Source organism: Pipistrellus kuhlii, unplaced genomic scaffold, assembly GCF_014108245.1.
Source record: "Pipistrellus kuhlii isolate mPipKuh1 unplaced genomic scaffold, mPipKuh1.p scaffold_m20_p_60, whole genome shotgun sequence".
Lineage (NCBI taxonomy): Eukaryota > Metazoa > Chordata > Mammalia > Chiroptera > Vespertilionidae > Pipistrellus > Pipistrellus kuhlii.
The window spans coordinates 788,884-812,910 of NW_023425563.1; positions in this window are offsets into that span (position 1 = coordinate 788,884).

The window sequence follows — 24,027 nt, forward strand, 5'->3', positions numbered from 1 at the left end:
GCTTGCCATCTATGAGCTGGGCTTCTGGCTCCTGCATTGAGCGTCTTCCCCCTGGTGGTCAGTGCACATCATAGCAACCGGTCTTTCCACCTGTTGTTCCACTGTTCACGTCAATTTGTATATTAGGCTTTCATTAGATAGGATTTTAATTGTGAAACAATTCAGATATGCAAGAAAGAACAGGTCATCCACTCACCCACTCGGGTCAGACATCAACGTGTGCCATGTTCACTTCCAAGCTCTTTACTGTGTGGTTTAAAGCAAGAAGGAAATGGGTCTGTGGTGTCCTGTCCATTCCGTTTGCCAGACCAAGTTCTCCCTGGCCCCAGGATGACCAGGGTTTCTGTTGTGTGGCTCTTGGAAATATTCAAAAACTTTGTCACAAATGATAGCGTCACAACACTGATGTATCCTTGGCTTTTCACCATAAGGTACAGGGAGTTCCAAAAATGCACTCACACTTGAACAGCTGAGAGCTCAATTTTGAAAACGAAATGTATTTTAATAAACACTGCCTTTATACTTGCTCAAAGTGTGGGAAAGCATTTTTTGAGACACCCTGTATATTAAAGAAGGATCCCTGTCAGCCCGTCCAGGACCTTCACCTCCCCTCACAGCCACGTGTCCGTGGAGCAGCCGGCTGACTGGCGTTGCGTTGTGTGCAATGTTTGGCTGTTGTATACACTCTGCCACAGACACTCTTGTATGTGGGTCACTGCGCACACGTGTGGGTCTATTTCAGTGCACATTTCTGGGGCTGAGAAATCTGAGCCAGAGTTACTATGATTGTAACTTTCATAGATTTTGCCAAATGTCTAAGAGAGGTCATATCAACTTTTATCTCACTGGTCACATCAGAAAGCCTCTTCCCCAGCCCCGGTCACTGTGGGTCAGTCAGTCTTCGCCAATGTGATCGGAGGAGAAAGGGGAATTCAAGGCCGTGTAGAGCTGTATTTCAGGGTAAGCCTCATTTTATATATGTAACAGCCACTTGGATCTCATTTGCTGTGAACTCCCTGTTTTTTGGGGGCCCATTTTTCTACTGTGTTTTTAAATAAAATTAAATTAAAATATACATATTAATATATATTATATATATATGTGTGTGTAATATATATATATATATATATATATATATATATATATATATATATATATATTATAGGTATATACATATATATGACATGTATTTTTTAAATTGGTCCTTTGTGACATAAATAGCAAATGTGTTTCACAATTTCTCATTTGCCTTTTGCTTTCTGTTATGGTGATTTTTATCATGTAGAGCTTTTTAAGATGTGTTTTCATGTAGTCACTTTTGTAGACTTGTTGTGGGGTTTGTGTCATCTTTGGGAAGGAGTTTGGGCTGAGTGGTGCCTTCTTCACATTCACATGAAGCCCTCAGCCCAGGACCTCCAGATGCTGGCGATGGGCCTCACAGAGGTGACTCAGTCAGAATGGGTCATTGGTGGGGCCCTGGCCCAACATGACCAGTGTCCTTATAAGAAGAGGACATAGCAGACACCATAGGAGGGTGGAGAAGGCAGCGTCTACTAGCCAGGAGAGAGGCCCCAAGCAGAAGCAGCCCTGCCCACACGCTGATCATGAACTTCCAGCCTCGGGAATGGTGAAGAAGTACATCTGCTGCTGAGCTGCCTCATCTGTGGCTCTTTGTTACCCTCACCCGAGCCTCCTAACAAAGAAGGACTTCTCATCACGGAGTTCTTTAGAGTGTTTTCCACGTGTCCTCAGGCTGTGCAGGTTATTTTACTGTTAACGTTTCTGTGGAATTCTTCCACACCGTCCTCAGCAGTGAGCTCAGGCTCAGGGGCCCCCGACCAGCGGACTCCCCCGAGTGGTCTTCTCCAGGAGAGGGCTGAGCCTGACCTAAGCCACGGACCGCGTCTGCGAAGAGCGTGTACTTTGGCCCAAGAGAAGGCGAGCGGGTTGGCGATGTGCTCCTTCTGTTCTCCATCAGACACCGTGCCCCCAGTGATCGCCTCCGAGATTATTAAAAGCCCCTTCCTCCATTAGCAGCACCTCTGCAGCCCCAGACCACGGCCCCCACACCTGCCTCCAGGCAGGTGCGGCAGGCAGGGGTTCTTAGCTGCCTGGCCTCCGGACCAGCCCCGCTTGGTGTCCCCAGGGGGCATAGGGGTTAGAGACAGGTGAAGGGAGTGTGGGCCAGCGGGGGAGGGGGCATCCCCCTCAGGGCTGCCTTGGTTTCTCCCCAGCTGCTGGCGGGATATCCACTCTGTTCCTCTGCTCACAAACACTGCGGTGTTCCCGTGGGGGAAGAGTCCATGTTCACTCTGATTCGCGACTGCGAGTGTTTATCTTTCTGCCTTGTCATTTGGGTCTGAGTGAACCACGTCACCCCTGGAGGGGCTGGCCTCCAGCACAGAGTTCGGGGCTAATCATGCGGGTTTGCAGGGAGAGAGGGAATGCGTGGGGGTGTCGGTGTCGAAGACGGGATTGCAGCCCACAGCCAGGCTTTTCCCACCACGAACATGCTCCCATTGTAACTGGCTCTTACTGAGCTCTCTCAGCGCCTCCGCCGCTCCCCTCTCAGCACAGTGAGACCTGAGACCAGCCTGCCGGTGCAGAGTGTGGTCATGGCGGCCAGGGTGCAGCCTGGCCCCGAGGTCAGGGCACACAGACTGTCCCTGTGCTCCCCCAGCCCAGGCTCTGCTCGCAGTGTCGTCTTGGTGCCATGAGCCACAGGGCGTTTGCTGAGTTCCTTTCGAACCTGCCCCATAGGTGCTGCAAGACCAAAGATCAGGCCACGGAAGCCACGTGGGCAGCTTCTCTGTCTCCCTCTGCTGCCCACTGACTACCCAGCCTCTAACACAGTGCCTGGCACAGAGTAGGCCTCAATAAACACTTATTGTGAGTAAATCATCTTTTTAAAGAGTGGGCTCAGTCAGTCATGCCAACCCTGAAACTTGGGACAGCTAGAAAAGTCCTATAACTTATTAATACTGGGCAAGAGGGCAGCCCAATGCCCACAGGCAAGGAGGAGTTCCTGATGAGAGACAGGGAGGATGGGCTGCCACGGAGAGAGGCTTCTCCCCTGAGGCTGGTGCCATAGCTGCCGTCCACAGGCCCTGCAGCCCACAGATCAGCATCTCACTATCTCTGTCATTGAAGCTGTGTGACTCAGCCGGGTTGCTATGGCAAACAGAAGCAGCATTGCCTGGGCCCTGCATCCTGTCCGCTAACAGCTGTAAAACTAGTGTCTGGCACACTGACTAAAGCCACCAGGCTTAGATGTGGCAAGATGATATGTGTCAACTCAGGAGAGCCAGCCAGGTGGCTCAGTAGGTTGGAGCATCATCTATACACTAAAAAGGTGGGGATTCAACTCCCAGTTAGGGTGCATGCCTAGGTTGTGGGTTCAATCTCTGGTTGGGGCATGTTCCTGAGGCAACTGATCGATGTTTCTCTTACACATCAATGTTTTTCTCTCCTCTGTCTCTGTCTCTGTCTGTCTCTCTCCCTTCCTCTCTTCTCTAAAATCAATAAAAATATCCTTGGGTGAGAATTTAAAAATTAAAAACAAATGAGAAAATACAGGAAACAGAAACAGGTTCTGAGGGGATACAGAAATTAGAGCCGCTGGACTTTAAAAATAAAACTATGATTATCACATTCAAGGAAATAGAAGCCATTGAGAATGTCTATAAAGAACCTGCAAACTATATATTTTGTAAAGGAATCAATGGGAAATTATAGAACCGAAGAATATGTTCTACAATTATTTCAAGATCAATAAAGTATATTTTATTATGGATTCAACATAGACTGGATGTGGAGAGTATTCGTGCCAACAGGTCAGGTGACAAATTCAAGAGTGAGCCGTAGAGTGACAGCCATGGGAAGTGCAGAGCAGAGGTGGGGGCCTTGAGGACAGGACGTGAGCGCAGGATGAGCACGCAGGATGGAGGGTATTACACGGGCCCGGAACGTTTCAAAATGGAAACAAAGCTCACCAAACAGAGAAGCTGAACAAACCCAAATGTGGTCAAATTAAAAATCACACACCCAGGCACATTATAGCAACATTTCTGAAAACTGAAAGAGAGGGGGTTTATTTTTCTTCAATTCTGAAGAATGTCCAGAGGAAAGAGGCCAGTTTCCTTCAAAAGAACCACATTAAAAGATGCTCACCACCATCTTCCAAATAGTGGAAATACATGCCAGGAGACAGTGAGATGCAAGGTGTTGAAGGCCTAGAAGAAAATTACAGCAAAGTAATAACTTTCAGTAACAAATAGTAAACTTTAATAACACGAGACAGTAAATATGTCATCAGACACAGGAGAGCTCAGCCATTCCTCATCCCCGTGCCAGCACTAATGGAGGCTCTCAGTTGTTTGTAGAGGAACAGAAGCCCGGCTCACAGGCAGACAGGTGGAGCCATCCCTTCACGTGAAGACTGAGCTGGAATCTAGACAGGCGTGTATGTGAATGCCGAGACCATAAAGAAAGGGAAGAAAGGATTATCATAAGCAACGGATAGGAAATTACCTGGGCGTGGGGAGTGGGGTGTGAATGGGTGTGCTGGGTGGTCATTTTGTGACCAGTTAAGATGTACATTTAAAAGTTTTACTCTCTTCTGTATGTGTCACATTCAGGGTATAAAATGTGTCTTAAAAATGAAAGAAATGATCAAAACAACCTAGGGTTTGAGTTGCATAGCCTTTCAGGCAAATAGATCCACCAAGAAAAAGCTTTAGGCAAGACCCAACAGGTCCTAAAGTGTCTCCCCAGATGCCTTAAGTACCAGGACCACGCCCACCACGGGTCCAGAACAAATTCAGGGTGTAGGATAGTCTGGAATCTGATTAGACCCCCTTGTAATGAGAGGCAGAGAGAATGAGAGAGATTGAGGCAGACAGATTTTAAATGGATTTTTCTAAAAACAATGCATCTTTGCTCTGGCAGTGCTGCCCAGTAGGTTGACGCTGTCCTGTGCATGAGAGGTCACGGGTTCAGCTCCTGATCAGGACACATGCCTGGCTTTCTCCTTTGATCCCTAGTAGGGGTGCATGCTGGAGATAAACAATTGATGTTTCTCTCTTTGTCTGAAAAGGGTCAATAAAATATACTTAAAAAATAAAATGAAAGCAATGCATCTTTATGAACATATTTTTAAAGGAAACAGACCTTATCAAATGAAAGTGGTGAACACCTGCAAGCCCACCCTTTGGAGAGCCGTCTGACAACGTGGTGTATATTTATCTCCAGATGCCAAGACACTGTCCACCGTGTGGCAGGAGGCAGTTGTCAGGAGGAGCTCAGTAAATGCCAGTTTCCTTCTTACCCTTGCATAGCAAACCACTTTTATTATTCAGCCTGAAACCTGTAATTCTGACCCAATGCTATCATATAAAGGAAGAACAAGCTCCGTCTTATTATTCTAAAACACTGACATCCTGGAATTGACTAGCTGCGGGTGCCATGTCTGTGATGCGTGTAATTACCGCCGCCTGCATGCACGGAGCCCCGCCCGGGAGCGGCACTGCCGGGCAGCGTGGCCGTGTGGAGGAGGAAGGCTGCACAGCGACTCAGCAAAGGGACGGCTGATACGAAAAAGCAGCCACCATACTTGGGGAAATGTTTGATGACAGGTGTTCTTTGTGACATCCTCACTTAAGAAGCGAGGACAGACGTGGAAGGGAAGTCAGAAAGCTAGTGATTTCTGGCTTAGGGGACAACACTGGAGACATTACTGTTCTCTCTCCCTCGTCTGACCTGGGCCATCTTGTCTGATCTGGTAGCGATGGCGGAGACCTTCATGCTGTGAGTCCCAATGTTTGTATCTCAGGGGATATCTGATCCCCCCACTGCTAACACATTTCCGGCCACCACCGACCACCCTGTCTGCATGTCTCACAGGAACTTCAAAGGCACCCTCTTCCCCCCAAAACACCCTGGCTTCTTGCCTGGGATTACAGCACCCCCTCTTCCAAGCCGAGCCCTCAGAGCAGGCACCCACAGTTCCCTCTCCTTCATTCACAGCCTGTGAGCCAGCAGCCTCGTTGTCCCGCCTCCGCCACGTGTCATTGTGTCTCCCCCATCCTTCCCCACTGACGCAGCTCTTTCATCCTGGCGCCTGTCCTACGAAAGATCTCCTGCTCAGTTAGCCTCTCTGCAGTAGCCATGACCTTGATCTTCCATAAACACTGATCCTATGACATCAGACCCAAGGTCAAAGTCCTTTAGGGTTCCCGGGTGCCTCAGGACCACGACCACATTCCTAAGCAGAATACATGCAAAGTTGTCTCTTTGCCCGTTCTCCAGCTAAACACAGCCGCCTCCCCGTTCACTATAAATGTCAGTGGAGGAGTCCCTGTGAGCCGCTTGCACTCTGTGCGGTCTCACACCTGTGTCATTGCCATGGTGCCCACCTCTCTGAAATGGGCTTCATTTTCACTGCAGCCGCAGCAAACCTGCTCCTTCTCTGAGGTCTCACCCGAAGTGGTTTCCCCTCCTCCCTGCACAATGCTCGGGCTCCCAGGGCGCTGGCATGGCTGCCCTCAGCCCCCTTCGTCTGCATTCCCCGCACAGGCTCATTCATCCTCAATAAACCCACACATTTCTCGGTCGTGTTGGTTGCTCAGCACCATGCCCTGCACTAGGACACGAGCTAAGAGACTGACCTGAGTTCCCTCCTTTTCATTCTTGAATTCTAGAGGTGGGAGCAGAACAGAAATGAATGAACACACACTGTTATCTCAGAATTATTGTTTTGAAGAAAGTAAAACCTAGCAATGGGATCAGAGGCTGCCCAGAGGGGGTCTGTGTCGACAGTGCTGGCGACATGTGTGATTATGGGAAGGGACCAGGGACGCAGGGGGTCTTACAGGGACACCCCGTGCTCCACCATCCAACACAGACTCTGGGCTGGCAGTCGTGGGCCAGCACTCTTCCGACCCCGCTGCTCCTCTGAACGAGGGGACCCTGATGAGTCCCAGTCAGGGCAGGAGAGCGCTGTCCTGTGTCCAAGCAGCAGATTCGCTTTTCCTGGCCACAGGAGCTGCACTCAGGCGTCCGCACTGCCGCTGGGTGGAGTGAGAGTCACCAGCACTCCAAGGCCTCCCTGGCCACAAGGGCGTGGAAAGCTGAGGGAGAGGCTGGAGGGAGGGAAGTGGAGGCCCTCAGCGCGGCAGCGTGCAGGTGCCGGAGGGCGCTCAGGCTCCAGGTCACCTGTGATGCCGTCTGCACTGCTGGGGAGGCGGGAAGGACGCCCAGACACACTGTAGTTCATGTCCCTGCTCCACCGAGGCCCCGGTCCGTCCCTCGCTCTGGCCTTGCCATCTCCAGAAATGTGCCTCCCAGCACGGCTGCAGACACAACTGCTTTGGCTGTGACGTGGAAGGCCGCCCGTGGACGGCGGCTCACAGGAGGCGCTGCCGGGAGCCTGGCACCACACCCGTCTTTTCAGGGAGGCCAAACACTGCGGGGTAAAGGGGCCCGCACAACTAGACACTCCTCTCCCCTCCTGCCTGGAGGGAAAGCAGGATTCGAAAAGGCGAATTAGCCAGAGAGTCAAAACCTTCTCAAACAAGTGATGTGAGGGACGGATTCATACAATTTTTAAGGCCACTGAATAAATATTTATCACACGAGGGCCTGGGCTGCTGGGGGCTTCTCTAAACCTGTTCTCATTTTGAACACTCTGCCTCATTGCCCCCGTGAGTAGCCCGCACATGAGAGCTTCGATCCTGGGCTGCTCTCCGCTGCTTTCTGGGGTAGGAGACTGAACTCTGAGCCGCTGGCCTCAGCAGTCCCCTGTCTGCGTGGAGAGCGGCCCAACAATAATACAGGCTGTTCGCCGCAGGGTAGGACCGGGGCCTGGGAGTGCCCAAGAGACAGTCTTGTCTGTGTGCTGGGTCTGTTAGGAGACAGAGTGTCGGCCCTCAGCCCCGGGGATGGAGGACCTCAGCCCCGCTGGGACACGCACTGGCGGCCACACAGCACCGTCAGCCTGAGTGCTCCGTCTCCTGGGCCCGCTGCTCCCATCTCACCCTTGGGGCCGAGCAAGGCAGGACTTTGTTGCAAATATTTCAGCTCAGAGTCATGTCTCTGGACGGCAGGAAGGTAACCCCCAGCTCCGTCCCAGCCACTGTCCCATCTGACGTGGGCAGTGAAGCTGGGCCTCACTCTGGGGAGGCCTCTGTCAGTCCCTTCACCTGTCCTCACTGCGGGTGTCCGACGGTCCCCACACTGTCCCGCAGGTGACAGCGGCCCAAGAACTGCTCGCATTCCTCAACATCTGTGACCCAGGGTCACGCGGGTCAAGAACTCGTCCCCATTGACAACAGAAGCCTTTTCCACTGGAGCTTCTGTTACCTCAAACCAAAGAAGAAGCTGGCTTTTCTGAAACCCCCACATGGACAAGGTCGTTCACGATCCTGTGGCTTCCCTCGGAGTCCTGGGACGAGGGGCACTTACAGATCAGACAAGGGGTGGGCAAAAGAAGGTTTACAGTCATGAGTAGGTGAAAGAGCTTGTTCTTGTTCTATTATTTATTTGTTAATCAATCATTGTTAACCTACTTTTGCCCACCCGCAGGTATTGTTATTATTATATAACTTTCTTAGTCTCCACATCAGGCCTTAAACCTGTTCAATGTAAGGACTTAGGTACAATTATGCAGGCACCTGAACTGAGCCACCCCCAAATGAAAATATTTATGCAAGACTGGCTGGCTGGTGCCATGAAGGCATTTTTAGGCTGCATCATACATGCTTAATTTTAAAACTCATGCATTTGTAAACTCATAAAGACCGTCCTCTGAGGACAGAGAAAATAAGACGGCTAGGGAGGGGCCATTATCGCCATCCAGACTGCCTGGTCTGCATAACATCCTCCTGCGTGCTCTCCCCCAGGGAGCGGGTGAGACCCATGTCCTCCCCATTGGACCCATGGACAGCCCAAGCCTCAGCAGGTTTCGGCGACGAGTAAGTTTCCTGGCACAGCGGGTGCAGTGGGCTCCTTGCTGTCGGTGCCTGTGAGGCCTCGAGTGGGGTCTGCTGACACCGAGATGGAGACCATGTGTTTGCTGTGTCTATTTATGCACAAGTGAGTGCTGGCCGGGATGGCACCAAGGAGGAAGGAGTTAGCAGGAGGGACTTGGGAGGGAGGGATGGGCTGGTGGGTCCTTTAAAAGAACTGAATTCCACATTTGAGCCCAGCTTGTGACACATGCTTCTTGCTAAAGGAACGTGGTCACCCTGCTTGCTCCTTGATGGGCGCCGGACTGCTCAGGGGCCTTAGTGGACACTTGTCAGCTCTCTTCCCAGATGCGAATGGGCAACCCATCCCCAGGCGGTGACCCACCTCCGCCAGGCACAGCTCAGGCACAGCTCAGGCAGAGGAGACGGGAGCGGGGCCGTGGGTGTGCTCTGTCTGAGAGTCCTGCCTGCTCTGGGGACATGGGTGGGGGCTCAGCTCTGCAGAGCACACCAGGACCCCTGAAAGGCCAGGGGCAGAGCTCACATCTGCCACCCAGATGAATGGGTCTAACTTCTGACAAAATCCCCTGAGGCAGCAAACGGGTAAAGAGGGTGGATTTATTGAAAGATACAGGCTTGTCTCGTGGTCCAGGCCAGGTGTGGGGTGCAGGTGAGTGCAGGGTGGAGCCAGACAAGGACTTCTGCTCCCGAAGGTCTCTCCAGGCCCCGCCTCTGGCCACTGGCTCCAGGCCTCTGTCTGGGCCTCTCTGTCTCCTGGAGGCTGCCCGTCCTTCTCTCTGCTGCCCGCCTCAGGCTCCGGGGCTGGCTGTGGTGTGGGTGTGCCCTCTGTGGTAATGCCCACCTGATTGGTGGGACCGGCGAGTGTCAGTTATCCAGGCTGGTCCAGGCAGCCTTTGCCGTGGGAGGGAGGGCACCTTCCTGGTGATTTCGGGCCTGGCCCCTGTTCGAATGGGGAGGGCCCGGACAGTGCGGGGCCAGCAGCGCCACAGAAACTCCACCAACGGGTCCCCATAGACTGACTGTGGGGCGCAGGGGCCAGGCGGAGGGACAGAGCCAGATTCGTCCTCAGCCTGGGGTTCTCTTCAAGCCAGGCATCCGTGACAGAGCAATTTCCCCAAAACGGCAGAGGAGGTGGCCGCATTGCAGGTCCTGCTACTTGCAAACTGGAGGGCACACCCTTCCCAGCCAAGCCACGGGACAAAGGGAGAAAACCGCAGGCCCCCCTGATGCAGGGCGGGCATGCAGGGCCTGAGCTCGGCGTCTTCAGGCCGCTGGTTATTCTCATGAGCAGATGGCTGGCTCCTGTAAGTGGAGCAAATATTTTTAAAATAATGTTTCACAGAAGGGACGAGGGAGGCCGCAGCGCAGTCACACCACCCACGCGGCTGGACTGTGTGATTGTGCCGCCCTCCCCCTCCCCCCCAGCATAAAGGCCGCCCTCTCTCTCTAGTGCCGTGTGGGGTTAGGGGTGTTTTCCTAAATCTAAAGACAGGGAACCCTTGGGAGCTCCTGCCCCCCCCCCCCTCCGCCTCCATCTGTGCCGCCCCAGGCGCCCCAGACCACTGTGTCCCCAGGCCGCCCTTCCTGGCATGCCCCTCCCAGCCGCCTCCTGGTCACTCTCCTCCCTGGGCTGGTCCTGCTTTGGCCACAGCCTCAGCTACTTGGCAGGAGGCGTGTCTACCTCCTAAGTCTGCCCACACCTCCTCCCGCCCTCCCTGTGCAGGAGGCTGCACTGGTTTCAATGATGAAAAGGCAGGGGGGACCTACCCACATGATTTTCGGGCTGTTCACATTTTTTTAAACAAGAGCAGAAGAAAGAAAAAATAACTCCACACCGTAGTCCCCCACTCCGGCCACGGATTTAATCATGTTTCTTTTAACCTTCATATTCTAGAGGAAATTACATCACTGAGGGCCATTATGCTGTTACATAAGTGGCCAAGCAGCACCTCTGGCGGGAGGCCCCGCCCCCTGAGCTAAGGCTGAGGTTTCCAGCCCCTCCCACCAGCTCATCTTTGCACTGAATGAGGACAGGGAGCCATTCAAAGCCATAGCATGGCTGCTGCTCAGTAACCGATGACATCAAAAACGAAACAGGTAATCCGTAAACCATCTGATGCCACGCCAAGCTGTGTGTCAGTGGGAGCTGCGGACCCAGTGTTCTGAAAAGAAGGTGGACGGAGAGCCTGGGTGAGGAGGACGCACCTCGCTCTCCGCTGAGTCTTGGCGGCCCAGGAGTTGGGTTATTGAGTCAGAAACACAGCAGTTCTCTGGCCACGATCACAGCTCCCCATGGCACCCAACCCCTCCTCTCCTTCAAGCCCTCCGTGTCCCCCAGAGACGCTCCATTGCTCGGCTCTGTTTTGCGTGGATGTGGATGCAGATTTAACACTAATTCAGGTGCCCGATGCAGGTGGCTCAGGGGAGGCTGAGTGGAGCCAGCACACCTGGCCACCTCACCTCCTCCCCGTCCTCCCAGGCCACTCAGCAAGGAGAAGCCAGGCAGCCGGGCTCCAGCCGGGACCGTCACACATCTGCATTCTGGCGTGGCGCCCTGCCCGCCTGCCTTCTCAGCCTTCTCAGTGGGGGAAGGGGTGATGCCATGAAGGCAGTGGTCCACCTGGATGGAAAGGCCACCAGAGCTGCTGGGCCCCATGCTGGAACTGGCCCCGGACGCCCTCGTAAATGCAGTCGCACACAGAGCCCCGGCTGAGTTAACCGCCCGCTGTGGTGACGGGGGTTGCACCCAACACCGGGTCAGGGGCCCTCGAACGCACCACAGGAGCAACCATGTGGCCTGTGGGTTTGGGTGCCGTGAGGCACCGAGGTGAGCCCCTGCAGGGAGCTGTCTGCACACGCAGACCTGCCGGGGCCGGAAGCCCGTCCAGGCCTCTGTGCCGGCCGGAGCCCAGGGGGAGTGGTGGTATTTCTGGAGGAGCGTGGTGAAGGGGGCAGCACCGCAGCACTGAGCAGAGGACAGTCAGCATCACAGCGATCGCCGAACACCCACGGCCTCCGGGCGGAGGGAGGCGCTGCCCTGCCAGGCACCCGTCACCCATCGCCACACTGAGGTCTCCCTGGTGCCTCAATGGCCTGAGAACAGTCAACACGTAACAGGGCCCAGCATTAGGATGGAAGCTCAGTTCTCAGCACCCCGGAAGCAGGTGTAGCCGGACTGGCAGACCCTGTGAACGTGGTAAAAACAAGCAGGAGTTCCCCTCGCTGTGTCAGGAGGCTTGTGTTCCCTGCCCCCTGTCCTGCCTCCCCCTCTGTCCTCACCCTCTGTGCGCCGGCTTCCTTTGCATCTGCTGAGCATCGTCACAAGACGGCCGCCCTCACCCCACCCATCGGATCAGAGATCTGCGGGAGAGGCAGCAGCAGCGGTGACGGCTTCTTTTCAAGAGGCAAACCCTCTCCTGGAGCCTTAACCATTCCGCTCACCTCGCTGTCAGCCCGCCAGGAGTAAATATCACTTTTCAAGTTACAAGGCACCAGGGGATGGAGATGGCTTTTAACAGCCAACAGACATTTCCCTCTAAACCAGTCAACTTAGGAGTCAGTCCACGTGGCCTCTTTGGCCATTTTTAAACATTTCTCCCGCTGGAACCTCGCAGGCACGTAATATCGCCCCTTTGGGCACGCGTGCATCCCTTTATTCACATTGCAAATATTTGCTGGTCAAACAGTCCCACTGGCCCAGGCGGGGGACAGCGTGCAGGGATAAAAGGAAGCAGGATTCCTTCCAGCACAGGAGGTCCAGCTTGGCCGGAGCAGGCCTGTGAGCAGAGAGTAGTCAGGGGTGTGGGAGTTTCCCGGCCGCTCTGGCTCTGACCTCGCTGCCAGGTCCATGTTCGCTGCAGAGATTTCTCCTCAGAGCACCTGTGTCCCACACCGCACACTCGGGCGCTTACATCAGCTGAACGAATGAGCGAGTGAGCGGATATGTGATCCTGGCTGCCCCTCAATCCCTGCCTTCCTGTCTGCACACGCCGCTGGACTGTGGCTGTAGGGCCCGGGCCGCCCCTGCTTCCCGCCGTGTTCTCCGTGCCCAGCAGAGAGTGGTGCTCGTCACTATTTGTGGAGCTGGTTTGAAGGGCATGGACCGCCCTGGAGCAGGGTCCATGTCTTCTCGTCTGGGGATCCCGCATCCTCCATCGTCCGGTCAAAGCTGGGAGCCCGTGGTCCTGCGTGTGCACCGGGTGGGTGTGGAAGAGACAACCTAACGGGTCTGCGCCGCACCCCTCACTGCCAGCAGCGGCGGGAAGCCCAGCCTGCTCCTCTGAAGCCTACGTTCACTTAGGGCCAATTCCAGGTGCAAACCCCCTGGAGAACCATCACAAAGGGCTTGTGAGGAACGGAAGCTGCTCCCTGCCGCGGCACCTTCCCGTTACTTCAGGTTCACTGGCAGAACACGGCAACTGACTGGAAGCCCATTTGTTGTAAGTGACCAATAGCGAGCCACTCTGATGGAAGGTGTTTCCAAGGCGCGTGTGAGTCAGTGATAGTGCAGTCCCACTACATCTCCCGTCTTACAGCCTCCGCACACCATGCCACCGCGCACGTGGTCAGATGAACCACAGACCCTGGGCCACCACTAGGGATCTGTCTCCTGAGAGAACTCCTGTGCTCGGAGCAGGGGCGGGGAGCTAGGTCCCTCACCACCTCCCCGTCCCTGTCCCATCCTCTGATGGTGGAGGACAGAGGCTGCAGGGGCTCTGGGCTCAGGCCCCGCTGGGGAAGCTCAGCTCCACCGGCTCTGCAGGGTCTGTGGGAAGAACCGAGGCTCCGGGTTGAGTCAGGGGTTTAATCTCACATCCATCCTGTTCCAAAGCCAGCTCCATCCTCTTGAGTCAGGGTTTCTCCCTGGATCTCCACCTGTGAGCTGGGCAGGATGGCCTGGGCATTAACCTGGACATTGTGGTTTCCTCTCCTAAGGTTTATTGTTAAAATATTTTGCCCAGCACTTATTTTTTCTATCATTTTTAGAAAATTGTTATTTTTTACTCTGAGTATCAATCTTTGCTGGGTGCATGTTCCAAAGTGTTTCTCCCAGTTTGTGGGCCTGGTCTTCAGGACTCAGATAGCTCAGGCTTTGTTGTAAGCAATCATCTTGTCAGTCTTTTTCCTCAAGGTGTTACTATCCCAGAGAGATTAGGACCGGACCTTAGGAGAGATTAAAAATGGTGGCAGAGTAAGTGGATGCTGCATGGAAGTGCACCTAGGAACCAACTGGAATTACAACTAAAATACAGAACAACTTCCTGAATAATCAACAGAAGACTCACAGGAGAGAACCTTGATACCTGGAAGTGGAGCTTACATGGAAACTAGTAGGAGGGGAGGAAAGGAGAAGGGGCAGAGGTGTGAAAGGGCTGGCAGGACTTCCACAGACAGCAGTGGGTTCCAGAGAGATATCTCAGTTGTGTGTGTGGTGGTGGTGGTGGTGGTGGGGGGGGGGGGGGGGAGGTACCACTGAGAACTTTAGGATCCAATACCCAAGCTGGGCCTCCCATCAGAGAGCACAACTGAAGAGGTTACCCAGGTAACATCTGGCTGTGAAAATCAGTGATGTGCTGCCTACCAGAAAGTGACAGCTAAAACTTCAGACACTCTCTTAAAGGGCCAATGCACAAAATTCCCTGTGTAGCCACCCACTTTGTTCTCTGGCAGAGGGAGGGTGGAGTGGACTGGAGCTGTGAGAGCAGAACCCAAGATTGAGGACTTGGGGGATAGAGCTCAGAAGGCAGACATCCCAAGTTTCCTGGGCTGAGCCATTCTTCACATAGCAGAGGACATTTTTCCCAAATAGACATTTACCTTGCCTGGGGAAGACAGTTAACAGGCCCTATTGAAAAACATTTTGCCCTGAGGCCACAATTAGCCTCCATTCAGAAGCAACTGCCACACCCTGTTGAAAAAAAACTCTGGCCACACCTGAAGATGATTGCCTGGGGACAATTCAAGTTGGAATCCTATCAATCTTTAGGCAGAATGAGTCTCTGGAGGATTTGAGTCTCTGCCTCATCAAATTAGTCAGAAATAGCATTTGAAGCTGTCCTACACCAGAGATTGAGAGGCATAGAGGATCCATCTAATACATAGTCACAAACCCAAACAGGCAGTCAAAATGAGGAGACAAAGAAACAACCCCAAAATGAAAGAACATGAGAATTCTCCAGAAGAAGAAATAAATAAAGGAAACAGAGATAAGAAATTTATCTGAGAGTTCACAGTAATGATGGTAAAGATGCTCAACAGCATAGAAAAAGATATAGTAACTATGAAAAAGAACAGTCAGAGATAAAGGATACCATAATACAAATAAAGAACACATTGGAAGGAATACACAGCAGAGTAGGGGAAGCTGAAAATCAAATCAGTAAATTAGCAGACATGGTTGAAAAAAAATCACTTAATTGGAGAACTCAAAAGAAAGGAAAAGAAAACAAAAACCAGGAGGGGGGACAATGTGGAATGTAATAATATTCAAATAGCAGGTGTGCCTGAAGAGGCAAAAAGAAGAAAGGGATGGAGAACGTGTTTAAAGAAATAATGGCAGAAAACATCACTTGGTAAAGGAAAAGGTCACACAAGTTCAGGAGCCACAGAGAACCCTAAGCAAGACTAACTCAAATAGGCCCACACCCAGATATGCCATAATTAAAATGCCAAAAATTAAAGACAAAGAGATAATCTTAAAAGCATCAAAAGAAAAGCAAACTATTATCTACAAAGAACCTCCCATAAAGCTAACACATGATTTCTCATTAGAAACACTACAATCAGAAGGAAATGGCATTAAGTACTCAAGGTAATGGACAGCAAGGATCTGAAGCCATTATTACTATATCTAGCAAGACTATCATTCAAAATAGATGGTCAAATAAAGAGCTTCCTACACAAAAAAAGCCAAAAAAAAAAAAAATAGCTAAAGGAGTACATCACCACCATGCCAGAATTATCAGAAATGCCAAATGAGCTGCTGTAATGAGAAGAAGAAAAAGAGAGAGAATCCTAGGCATACAAAATTAAAATGGCAATAAGTACCTATCAATAATAACTCCAAATGTAAATGATTTAAATGCCCCAATCAAAATGCATAAGGTAGTGGAATGGATAGAAAAACGCACCTCAGAACACAATACACACACTGGATAAGAGTGAAAGGATGGAAAATATTTTCCATGCAAATGAAAAAGAAAAACCTGGTGTAGCAATACTCATATCCAACAAAATAGACTTTAAAATGAAGTTCATCACAAGAGACAACAAAGGTCACTACATAATATTAAAGAGATTGATCCAACAAGAAGATATAATCTTGGTAAAATATAAATGCACTCAAAATAGAAGTATATATATATATATATATATATATATATATATATATATATATATATTGTACTTCTAGAGGACTTTAATGGAGAGATTGACAACAATACAGTCATAGTAGATGACTTTAATAGTCCACTGACTTTGCCAGATAGATATTCCAGACAGAAACTTAACAAGAAAGCAGTGACTATATAGGAAACACTGGACCAGATGGATTTAATTGACATTTATAGAACATTTCCCCCAAAACAGCATAATATACAATCTTATCAATTCACATAGGTTATTCTAAAATATAGACCACATGTTAGGACACAAAGCAAGTGTCTACAATTTCAAGATTGAAATCATATCAAGCACCTTCTCAGATAATAATGGAATGAAATTAGAAATCAACTAGAGTAAAAACACCCAAAAATATTCCAACACCTAGAGGCAAAATAGTGTATATTATTAAACAATAAATGGATTACCAATGAGATCAATAAAAAAATAAAAAATTTCCTAGAAACAAATAAAAATAAACACACAACAACCCCAAATCTCAGACACAGCAAAAGCAGTCTTGACCTGAGAGGGAAGTTCATAGCACTACAGACCTACCAAAAACAAACAAACAAACAAACAAACAAAAAACACACAGAAAACAAAACAAAACAAAACAAAAAAACAGCAATAAATTATTTAACAACTTAAAGAACTCGAAAAAGTATAACAAGAAAAGCCAGAGTAAATAGAAGGAAGAAAATAGTAAAGATTAAGCAGAAATAAATAACATAGAACCAAACAAAAAAACAATACAAAACATCAATGAAACCAAAAGCTGGTTCCCTTAGCCAGACTCATCAAGAAACAATGAGAGAGGACCCAAATAAATAAAATCAGAAACAAGTGTTGAAGTAACCATTGATACCACGGAAATACAAAGGATTGTAAGAAAGTACTATGAGCAATTATATGCCAACAAGCTGGACAATATGGATAAAATAGACAAATTTCTAGAAAAGTATAATCTCCCAAAACAGAATCAGGAGGAATCAGAAAAACCTGAAAACAACTGATGCAATTATAAATAAATAAATAAATAAATAAATAAATAAATAAATAAATACAACTGCCAGCACACAAAAGCCCAGGTCGGGACAGCTTCATGGGGAATTTTACCAAACATTCAAAGAGCTAACACCTATACTTTTCAAACTATTTCAGAAAAAGAAGAGGAAGGAACACTTCTAAGCTCTTTTTATGAGGCCAGCATTATCTTAATTCCAAAACCAGATAAAGACACAATGAAGAAAGAGAATTACAGACCAATATCTCTGATGAACATAAATGCTAAAATCCTCAACAAAATATTAGCAAATTCTATCCAGCAATATGTTAAAAAAATCATACACCATGACCAAGTGGGATTTATTTCTGGATGCAAGGCTGTAACAATATTCACAAATCAATAAATGTGATACATCACATAAATAAATTGAAAGGCAAAATTCACACGATCATTTCAATAGATACAGAAAAAGCATTTGACAAATTCTAACACCCATTTTTTATAAAATCCCTCAGCAAAGGTCATATATGGTCTTTATCAATACAATAAAGACCATCTATGGCAAACCTACAGCCAACATCATACTCAATAGGCAAAAACTAAAACCATTTTCCCTAAAAACAGGAACAAGACAAAGATGTCCACTTTCATTGCTCTTATTCAACACTAGAGGCCCAGTGCACAAAATTTGAGCATGGGGTGGGGGTGTCTCTCAGCCCGACCTGCACCCTCTCCAATCTGGGACTGCTCAGGGGATGTCTGACTGCTGGTTTAAACTGACAGTTGGACATCCCTCTCACAATATGAGACTTCAGGCTCCTAACCACTCACCTGCTTGCCTACCTGCCTGATCACCCCTATCTGCCACTGCCTGCCTGCCTGATTGTCCCCTAACTGCTCCCCTGAAAGCCTGATCACCCCCAACTTCCCTCCCCTGCTGGCCTGATCTTGCACCCTAACTGCTTGCTCCCCAGCAGGCCTGATTGCCCCTAAGCATTTGCCTTAGACCCCCACGTGGCTTTGTCCAGAAGGAAGTCAGACATCTGGAAGATGTCCAGTTGACCTGGTCTAATTACCCTATTACCTTTTTATTAGTCTAGATAGCACTGGAAGTCCTAGCCACCGTGGTCAGATAAGAAGAAATAAAAGGCATCCAAACTGGAAATGAGGAAATAAAACTCTCATCATTTGCAGATGACATGAAACTACACATAGAAAACCCTAAAGATTCCACCAAAAAAACTACAAGACTTAATAAATGAATTTGGCACCTTCGATGGTTTTGCTCAGTGGATAAGTTTCAGCCTGCAGACCAAAACATCCCGGGTTCGATTCCAGTCAAGGGTACATGCTCAGGTAGTGGGCTTGGTCGCTGGCAGGGGGCATGCAGGAAGCAGCTAGTCAATGATTCTCTCTCCTCATTGGTGTTTCTGTCTCTCCCTCATAAATAAATAAATAAATAAATAAATAAATAAATAAATAAATAAATAAATAAATTTGGCAATGTAGCAGGATCCAAAATCAACACCCCAAAATTGATGGCTTTTCATAAACAAATAATGAATATTCAGAAAGAGAAATTAAACAAATAATCCCATTTTACTATAACCCATTTTACTACAATCCCATTTTACATTTTGATTGCAATAAAAAATTAAAATACTTTAGAATAAATTTAACCAAGGAGGCAAAAGACCTGTACTTAGAAAACTACTGAACATTGAAAAAAAGAGATAGTAGAAGATATAAACAAATGGAAGAATATACCATGTTCATGGATTGATATAATCAACACTATTAAAATGTTCGTACAACTCAAAGCAATCTACAGATTCAATTCAATTCTTATTAAATTACCAAGGGAATATTTTACAGAACTAGAAAAAATACTCCAAAAATTTATTTGGAATCAAAATGACCCCAAATAGCTGCAGCAATTTTGAGAAAGAAAACAAAGATGAAGGAATCACAATGCCAGAATTTAAGTTATACTACAAAGCCACCATAATCAAAACAGCCTGGTACTGATACAAAAATAGGCATATAGATCAATGATACAAAATAGATCCCAGAAACTGACACAAGCCATTACGCTCAATTAATATTTGACAAAGAAGGCAAGAGCATATAATGGAGTCAAAACAGACTCTTTAATAAAAGGTATTTGGGCTGAAACCGGTTTGGCTCAATGGATAGAGTGTCGGCTTGGGGACTGAAGGGTCCTGGGTCCGATTCGAGTCAAGGTCATGTACCTTGGTTGCGGGTATATCTCCAGTAGGGGGTGTGCAAGAGGCAGCTGATCAATGACTCTCTCTCATCGATATTTCTAACTATCTCTTTCCCTTCCTCTCTGTAAAAAATCAATTATATATATATATATATATATATATATATATATATATATATATATATATATATTTTTTTTTTTTTAAGGTATTTGGAAAATTGGACATATACATGCAAAAAAAAAAAAAAAAAGTAACTAGACCACCAACTTATACCATACAAAACAATAAACTCAAAATGGATAAAATGTAAGTTGTGGAACCATAAAAATCCTAGCAGTAAAATCCATAGACAGTAAAATCTCAGACATCTCTCATAGAAATATGTTTATAGATATATCTTCCAGGGCAAAGGATACTAAAGAGAATATAAACAAACGGGCCCACATCAAAATAAAAAGCTTCTGCACCACAAATGAAACCATAACAAAACTAAAAGGGAACCACTGTATGGCAGAACATACTTGGCAATGATACATCTGATAAAGGGTTAATATCCAGACTATATGATGAACTCATACAACCTAACAAAAGGAAGACAAGCCAATTAAAAATGGGCAAAGGACCTAAACAAACACTTCTCCAAAGAGGACATACAGATGTCCAAGAGACATACGAAAGAATTCTCAAAGTCACTGATAATTGGAGAGATGCAAATTAAAACAATAATGAGGTGCCATCTCACACCTGTCAGAATGCCTACAATCAACAAATCAACAAATGGCAAGTGCTGGTGAGGATGTGGAGAAAAGGGAACCCTAGCACACTGCTGGTGGGAATGCAGACTGGTGCAGCCACTGTGTAGAATAGTATGGAGTTTCCTCAAAAAAATTAAATATGGATCTGACATTTGATTCAGTGATTCCACTCCTAGGAATATATCCTAAGAAACCTGAAGCACCAATCAAAAAGAAGGTATGCACCCCCCCCCCCATGTTCATAGCAGTACAATTTACAGTAGCTAAGATCTGGAAACAGCCCAAGTGCCCATCAGTAGATGAGTGGATAAAAAGCTGTGGTAGTCTATAACATGGAATACTATGCAGCAATAACAAAGAACAATATCTTAACCTTTGAGACACGATGGAGGGACCTGGAGAGTATCATGCTAAATGAAATAAGCCAATCAGAGAAAGACAAATATCACATGATCTCACACATGTGAAATTTAAATAACAAAATAAACTGATGAACAGAATGGATCCAGAGACATGGAAGCATGGAACAGAGTGCGGAATCTCAGAGGGAAGGCGGGGGAGGGTGGGTGGGTAATAAGTAATCAACCAAGAACCTTGTATGCATATATGCATGGCTCATGGACATAGACAATAGGGTGCTGAAGGTCTGGGATTGGGGTTGCAGGGGTGCAGGGGGTGGTCGGGGGGGAGTCAATGGAGGGGAAAGAGGGGCATACTATGTAGTATTTTCAACAATAAAGAATTAGTAAAGAAAATAATAATCCATGTTAGAGTTTTATAAATGCATATACCTTGCAGAACTTATAGGATTGTATGAGGATCAAATGAGATATGCCCAAGCAATATACATTAAAAACAAAAACAAAAACAAAAAGACCTTACCCTCATTTGCTTTTAGAATTCGCTTTCCGCATGTGGGCTTTGTTTCACCTGTGTGGTGTCATGTGGGGATTGAAACATTCCTTTTCCAGGTGGGCAGCCCGTTGTCTCCACACTAGACCTTAGCGAGTCCACATTTCTTCCGTCCACTGGAGAAGCCACACTCTCACATGGACCTGACCCGCTGCCATGATTTCTGGGTTAATCCTGCTTCTGCTTCCTCACAATGGTCTTCTCTTTCTTTGCCCCTTTTTCTGCTACCTGAGGCTCAGAACCAGCTATCAGTAGCTGCACACTTCCCAGCTGCTCCATGGACTGCCCTGAGCCAGGCCTCAGTCTGGGAGACTCCTTTTTATCTCCACCTGCCCTCGGGCTCAGCAAGTCTGAGGACCCCAGCCTTCTCTGTGTGTGTGGAGTGGCTCAGAGCAGCCTCTCCCCTGGCTCCCTGACCTGCAGGGTCCCACTATGAAGTTTCTGATTTGGCAGCCCTGGAGTGGGCCGCAGGGACATGTGTTTCCATCCATGCAGGTGATAAAATGCTGGTGGGCCTGTGAGTCTCCCCAGGACCTCTCTCAGGGAGGGTCTTCTGCACTACCATTGTAAACTAATGAGCCCCAGCGCCCATGTGCAGCCTTGACCTCGCTCTCCTTCCCAGCTCTAGGTCACATGTGACAACCCTAATAATCGCCCCGAGTTAGAGTCCACACTGAACCCTGATACTCCTCCTCCTCCATGGCTGTCCTGGCCACGGCTTGTCCTCCTGGTGGCCAGAACCAGGAATCATCCTGACCATGCCCCTCTTCTCTCCCTCCTTGGAGAACTCTTTAGCAAGTCTGATTGGTCCGACCTTCAGAGCATGGCCACTCTCAGCCCCTCCATCGCAGCGCCTGGCTTTCTCCACCTGCATCGCAGCAGTTGCCTTAGACATGCATGCAGGCTCCACCCTGGCTCTCTTTCCCTCTATCCGTGCACGGAACCCAGAGGGTCTATTTAAACCTTAAGTTAGATCATGCTCACAGCTGATCAACCAAACTCCTCACAATAGCCATCAGGGGCTGAGCTGTACCCTCCTGCTAGCATCCTATCTGTGCCCCACCATACACCTTCACACTCTGCCACACCTGCTTCCTATCCTTCTTCAGAGCATGCATGCACCTTCTTGGGGCATTGAACCACTTCATCCTCTGTCTGGAACAGTGTCCCCCAATGCCCTCCCAGCACACTTCCTCGCTTCCTTGTGGTTTCTGCTTAAATGTTATATCACAGGATCCATTCTGAAGACAGTAATTGCCTCCATTCTGACATCCTGCCTCCCCTCCTGGGCTCTGCTTTTCCTCTGTGTGATTTGCTGGCATCTGGTCCACCATGCTTTATAGTATAATCTCCATCATGTAAACAGTGATTCCGAAACTTTTGACATATGTTTACCCCTTCTATAATTTTTGTAATGCTGAGTACCCCTCATACTCATGAGAATGTAGAATTAGGCACAGCTAAGTGCGGTGCAGTGCATATCCCCACCAAACTCCGATGCAATGCGTACCCCCATCAAACTTTTCCCATACCCCTGGTGGTACGCATACCACACTTTGGGAAACACTGAGTCATAAGAGGTTTGCACACAGTATAGCAGCTGGAACCTGAAAGTTGCTTAACACACACAGAGCATTGCAAAAAATGCATATCCACTTATAATAATGATTAATTCCAATGGATTAAATCTGAAAAGAAAGGAGCATCAATTGAGCTATCAGTAAAGGTTGTATACATTTTTGGAACACCCTATATGTATTGAAAGAATTAAAATCCTTAATTGTTTGTCCATGAACATGGTACACCTAACACCTGCAGGCTTCCTTAGATCTTCTTTTATATATTTGCTTAAATGGTATTGTCTCTATGAAGGACTTGTTTGTTTGCCTGTTTGTTTTTGGTAGTTTATACTAAATTATCTTTAGAACTTTTGGTGTTGTGAATATCATTAAATATGCCACAGTCTAATAGTATTTTCTATTGTTACAAATACAGCCTATTTCTTCTAATTCTTTTTTTTTTAATATATTTTTTTATTGATTTTGTACAGAGAGGAAGGGAGAGAGATACAGAGTTAGAAACATCGATGAGAGAGAGTCATTGATCAGTTACCTCTTGCACACCCCCTACTGGGGATATGCCCACAAACCAAGGTACATGCCCTTGACCAGAATCGAACCTGGGACCTTTCAGTTCCCAAGCTGACACTCTATCCATTGAGCCAAACCGGTTTTGGCTATTTCTTCTAATTCTTATTGTATCAGTCTACCTTGTTCAACTTTTTATTTTTATTGATTTTTTTTTTTACAGAGAGCTAGAAACATCGATGAGAGAGAGTCATTGATCAGTTACCTGTTGCACACCCCCTACTGGGGATATGCCCACAAACCAAGGTACATGCCCTTGACCGGAATCGAACCTGGGACCTTTCAGTTCCCAAGCTGACACTCTATCCATTGAGCCAAACCGGTTTTGGCTATTTCTTCTAATTCTTATTGTATCAGTCTACCTTGTTCAACTTTTTATTTTTATTGATTTTTTTTTTTACAGAGAGCTAGAAACATCGATGAGAGAGAAACATTGATCAGCTGCCTCCTCCACAACCCCCACTGGGAATGTGCCCGCAAACAATGTACATGCCTTTGACTGGAATCAACCTGGGACCTTTCAGTTCTCAGACAAATGTTCTATCCACAGAGCAAATTGGTTTCAGCTTGTTCAACTTTTTATTAGTCCCCACAGCTTTCTGTTGAGCTCCT